Raw genomic sequence first — 5,290 nt, 5'->3', positions numbered from 1 at the left:
CTGAAATGCCTATTAAATCTTTTTTCCCCACCTTTATTGGGGTATAACTGACAAATAAAAGTTGTATACATGTAAGGTGTAGAATATGATGATTTGATAAATGTATCCACTGTGAAATGATTACCACAATCAGGCTAATTAACACAACTATCACCTCATATAGTTTTCTCTCTTTTTCTTGCAGTGAGAACATTTAAAGATCTCTCCAACCAAATTTCAAGTGTACAATGATAGGCATCACAGGGTACATTAGATTCCCCAGAACTTCTTCACCTTATAACTGATAGTTTGTGTCCTTTGCCCAACATCTCCCCTTCCTTCCCTCATTGACCCTTTCCCCCAGCCAGACTCTGTCCCCACCCCTGCCTCTGGCAACCATCATTCTACTCTCTGCTTTTATGAATTAGGCTTTTTTAGATTCTACATACAAGTGAGATCACACAGTATTTGTCTTTCTATGTTTGACTTACTTCACGTAGCATAATGTACTCCAGGTTCATCAGTGTTGACACAAATAGTAGGATTTGCTTCTTTTTTTTATGGCTGAATAATGTTCCATTGTATATATACAGCACATTTTTAAAGATGCTAATTTCATTTCCTTTGTATGTATACCCAGAAGTGAGACTGCTGGATCATATGGTAATTCTGTTTTTACTTTTCTGAAGAGTCTCCATACTGTTTTCCTTAATGGCTATACTAATTTACACTCCCATCAAAATTACACAAGGGTTCCCTTTTCTCCACATCTTCACCAATACTTGTTATCTCTTTTTATAATAGCCCTTCTAACAAGTGTGCGATGATATCTCACTGTGATCATAATGTGCATTTCCTGATGAAAAATTACGTTAAGTACCTTTCCATATACCTGTTTACAATTGTATGTTTTCTTTGGGAAAATATCTATTTAGGTCCTTCTCCCATTTTCGATTGGGTTTTTAATTTTTTTTTTTTTTTTGCTATTGAGTTGTATGAGTTCCTTAATATTTGGATATTAGTCCCTTATCAGCTATATGGGCTTGCAAATATTTATTCCATTCTATAGGTTACCTTTTCATTTTGTTGATTGTTTCCTTTGCTGCACAGAAATTTTTAGTTTGATATAGTTGCTTTTGTTACCTGTCTTTTGGGGTCATATCCAAAAAAATCATTGTCAGGACCAACGTCAAGGAGCCATTTCCCAACATCTTCTACTAGGAGTTTTATGGTTTCACGTCTCACATTTAAGACTTTAATATATTTTAATTTTTGTGTATGGTATACGATAAAGATACAAGTTCATTCTTTTGCATATGGATATCCAGTTTACCCAGAACCATTTACTGAAGAGACTACTCTTTCCCCATTTTGCATTTTTGGTGCCCTTGTCAAAGAATAGTTGGCCATATACACGAGTTTATTTCTAGGCTCTCTATTTTGTTCTGTTGATCTAGGGTCCATTTTTATGCCAGTGCTATTCTGTTTTGCTTGCTATAGCTTTGTTTTAAATTTGAGTAATTTGTATGTATATCTATTTTAGACTTTTCTGCATATACAATCATACCATGTACTAAAAAAGGGACTTTTCTTCATCTCCAATTTTTTCACCTGTATATTTTTTTCCTCTTTTATTCTTTGGGCTGGAACTCCTCCATTAGAGTGTTGAATACTGCTGCTGGTAGGCATCTTTTGGTGCTCCTTATTATAAAGCTAACACTGTTAATGTTTCACTCACTACTGAGAACATTTGTCATAGCCTTTTTGTAGACATATTCCTAATTTTCTAAGAATTTTTATTATAAATAGTGGTTGCTTTTTCTGTACCTTGTACAATTGTTATATGCATTGCTCTTCTTTAATTTATTAATGTTGTAAATATTATAAATTGACTTTTAATGCTGAGCCAACTTTGTATGATACCATGATTTTGTTTTCTACATTGCCAAATTTGGCTTGCTAATATTTAGTTTAGGATTTCTGCTTTTATATTTGAGTGAGATTGACCTGTAATTTTCTTCTCTTTTATTATCCTGGTTTTTTCTTTTCTTTTCTGATCCTAGTTTTTAGTGTCAAGTTATACTAACCTCATAAAATGAATAGGAAATGTTAATGTTTATTCAAGTACATAAAACTGGAGTTACCTAGTTCTTAAATTTTGGGGAGAACTATTCTGGTAAAATATCTAGACTTGGTGCTTTCTTTTTTAATCAGTGGTTTAAATTCTTTAATAGAGTCTATTCAGGGTTTATATTTATTCTCAGCTCAGATTAACAATTTATATTTTTCTATGAATTTTTCTATTTCACCTTAGTTTTCAGATTTATTAGCATGAAGTTGTTCTTAATAGTCTTTCATTATTTTAATTTCCACCTAATTTAACTGTCTTTTTTTCATTACTAATATTTCTATTCCTAACCTAATTATGTCTTTTTTTCATTACTAATACTTCTATTCCTAATATTTCTTTTCACGTTTTTTCCCTCTTTATCATAAATTACTGCATACCTATCATTAACAAGCTGTTAAGCCAAAATAAGCAAGAAACCATTAGTCTAGGGTTGTTTCTGTACCAGGAACCCTTACATAAATGAACAAACCAAAACTTAACTTAGAGGCATTCCTTGTGACTGATTAATTTTGAATGGAGCTTCAGCCAATCGCAGATAACCAACTAGCAAATTCATTACATTAACTAGAGACTTCCTATTGAACCATATCCAAATAAGGCAAATGCCTAGCTATAACCAATCAAGTAATTTCTTTATTTTGCCTCCACATTCAGCCTATGAAAGCCCACTGCCCATACTGCTGGAACGGAGCTCTCAGAATCTCTTGCGGATTTGAGTGTTGCCTGATTCATGAATTGTTATTTGCTCAAATAAACTGTTATATTTATTTTGTCTAAAGTTTTTCTTTTAACAAAGTCAAGTGGGAGAAGGCAAGGATCATCAGTAGCCATAGGACTAATGAGAGAGAGACACAGTCAAGGGACACTTTAGAGATAAAAATCAGAGACAGGCTTAGTTGTTAATGAAACGTGTTCAGAGAAGAGTGATGACAATGACAATATTTTTTAACTTTGTTGACTACATGAGTGGTAGCTTCCTAAGGAACAGAGAGGATAGGTAGACTTGGTAAGATAATAAACCAAGTTTTGGAGATGAGGATCAGTGAGATTTCTAGGTGAAGCTGTTTGGAAAGCCAATAGAAATAAGGTGTGCAGTGGCTGGGCGTGGTGGCTCATGACTGTAATTCCAGTATTTTTGGAGGCCGAGGCAGATGGATCACCTGAGGTTAGGAGTTCGAGACCAGCCTGACCAATATGGTGAAACCCTGTCTCTACTAAAAATATAAAAATTAGCCAGGTGTGGTGGTGTGCAACTGTAGTCCCAGCTACTCAGGAGGGAGGCTGAGGCAGGAGAATTGCTTGAACCCCGGTGACAGAGGTTGCAGTGAGCCGAGATTGCGCCACTGCGCTCCATCCAGCCTGGGTGACAGAGTGAGACTCTGTCTCAAAAAAAGAAAGAAGGAAAGGAAAGAAAAGGGGAAAGGGGAAAGGAATAATGGAAAAGGGGAAAGGGGGAAGGAATAACGGGAAAGGGGAAAGGAAAAGGAAAAGGGTGGAGTTCAGTGGAAAAGTCACGGCTGCAGATCTACTGAAGCAACTCTGGCTAAAGGGAAGAAAAGCCCATGGCGGAGCATGTCAAGTGAGTGATCAAAGGGCAAGAGCAAGGGCAAGACCACTGCCCAAGAGTCAGCAGAGAAAGAGGAGCCCACATGGAGTAGTTAGACCAGAAGGCGGCCAGCCACCACAGTCAAGTCTTGGAAAAGAGAGTTGAAAGATCAAATGCCAGAGAACATTAGTGACAGCAGAAATAGAACAAAATACTCAGCTGGCAACTGAGAGGTGATTGGCAGCATTTCGGAGGTAGCTGCAGGGTGGAAGAATAAATGAGAGTATGAAAGACGACACAAAACGCACACATCTGTTCTGGGAACTCTGCAAAGATGAGAAGCAGAAAACACAGGAGCTACAGGGGGAAACATTAAACTAAAGAAAGATCACTGTGTTTCTTCTTTCATGTCACACTCCTGTTTTTGTTTCCCAGTTCCATGCTTGCTTGCTTTCTGCCTTTTCTTTTTAAGTAGTCTGTTTTCTATTCTACATTTTCTATTCAGCATTTGTCTGTAACAAACATTCCTCTTAATTTTGTCACAGTCATTTGGAATTTCTACCCCATTTTACAAGGTACTAGGTCTTTTACCCATTTTTGATGCATTCGCTCAAGTTATGGATGAAAACACTAAATATTCCTAAAACTTATCATCTCTTCTACTTCTTCCAGTTATTAAATAATCCACTATCAAGCTCAAATAAGCATCTATGTACTAGTCTAGGGTCTTTCCGATTCCCAGTCATGAGTCCACTGCCCATATCTAAATCACTCGGGAAATTTGAATCTCCAAGGCTGAGGTCTTTTCCAACCATACAGATTCCTGGATCCCCATGCCCAGAGAACCTGGGGTGAGAGCCAGAGAACTACATTCTTTTTAAAGAGCTCCAGGGAATTCTGATGCTCAGACAGGTCTGGAAGTTACTGCTCTAAATCTTATTTTGTTGATTTACTGGTATGTTATAATGAAATTAGTAGTGAGAGTCTTATTAGAGTAATGGTAGTGCTCTGCAGAGTTCTTAGAAGACAAAAACAAAATGTAAGTTCTGTCAGTGAATATAAGAGATTATCCTAGTTCTTTAAACACAAACAGGCCTTTAGCTGGACTCTATAGCAACAATGAAGAGGCAAGGGGAGAGAGCTAATTTCTAAGGCACTCAAGGCCTAAACTACTGAAGCAATTTATGAGAAGCCAATGCATATTAGCTCAATTATTATCACTCCTCCAGAGAATTTAAATGAACAGATCTCATGCCTTTTTTTGTTTTCTTTTCTTTCTTTATTTTTGTTTTAACTACCTGCTGATTTGCGTTTTCATAGGAAAAAAACCCCACCATATATATGCTTTTTATTTTTATCTCCTATTATACAAGTCCTTAAGAGTTCACATAAGATGTATATTGGGCAGATATGTAAGCCTTATGATGATAGGTATGCAATAACTTACAATCATTTTAATTAAGGTCCTCAATTAGATCTTACATAGACTCAGATTTAAAAAGGAACTATGTATAATAACACTCAGGTTTTATTCTGAAACATTACCTCAATATATTTACCTTAATTGCCTGAATTAGGCAAAGTTTCAGAAGATTACATAAAGGAGTCTTTTATTTTATTTTTAATTAAATTAA

At 35.9% G+C, this 5,290-nt stretch overlaps 1 protein-coding gene across 1 annotated transcript in view; it reads right to left on the bottom strand.

The window, feature by feature from the left end:
* SLX4IP (SLX4 interacting protein) overlaps positions 1 to 5,290 on the bottom strand; it is a 198,141-nt gene that overhangs the window by 38,675 nt on the left and 154,176 nt on the right. The gene's annotated exons all lie outside the window — the stretch shown is intronic.

This window comes from Mandrillus leucophaeus, unplaced genomic scaffold, assembly GCF_000951045.1.
Source record: "Mandrillus leucophaeus isolate KB7577 unplaced genomic scaffold, Mleu.le_1.0 Scaffold116, whole genome shotgun sequence".
NCBI lineage: Eukaryota > Metazoa > Chordata > Mammalia > Primates > Cercopithecidae > Mandrillus > Mandrillus leucophaeus.
This window is presented reverse-complemented; position numbering and strand designations above follow the sequence as displayed.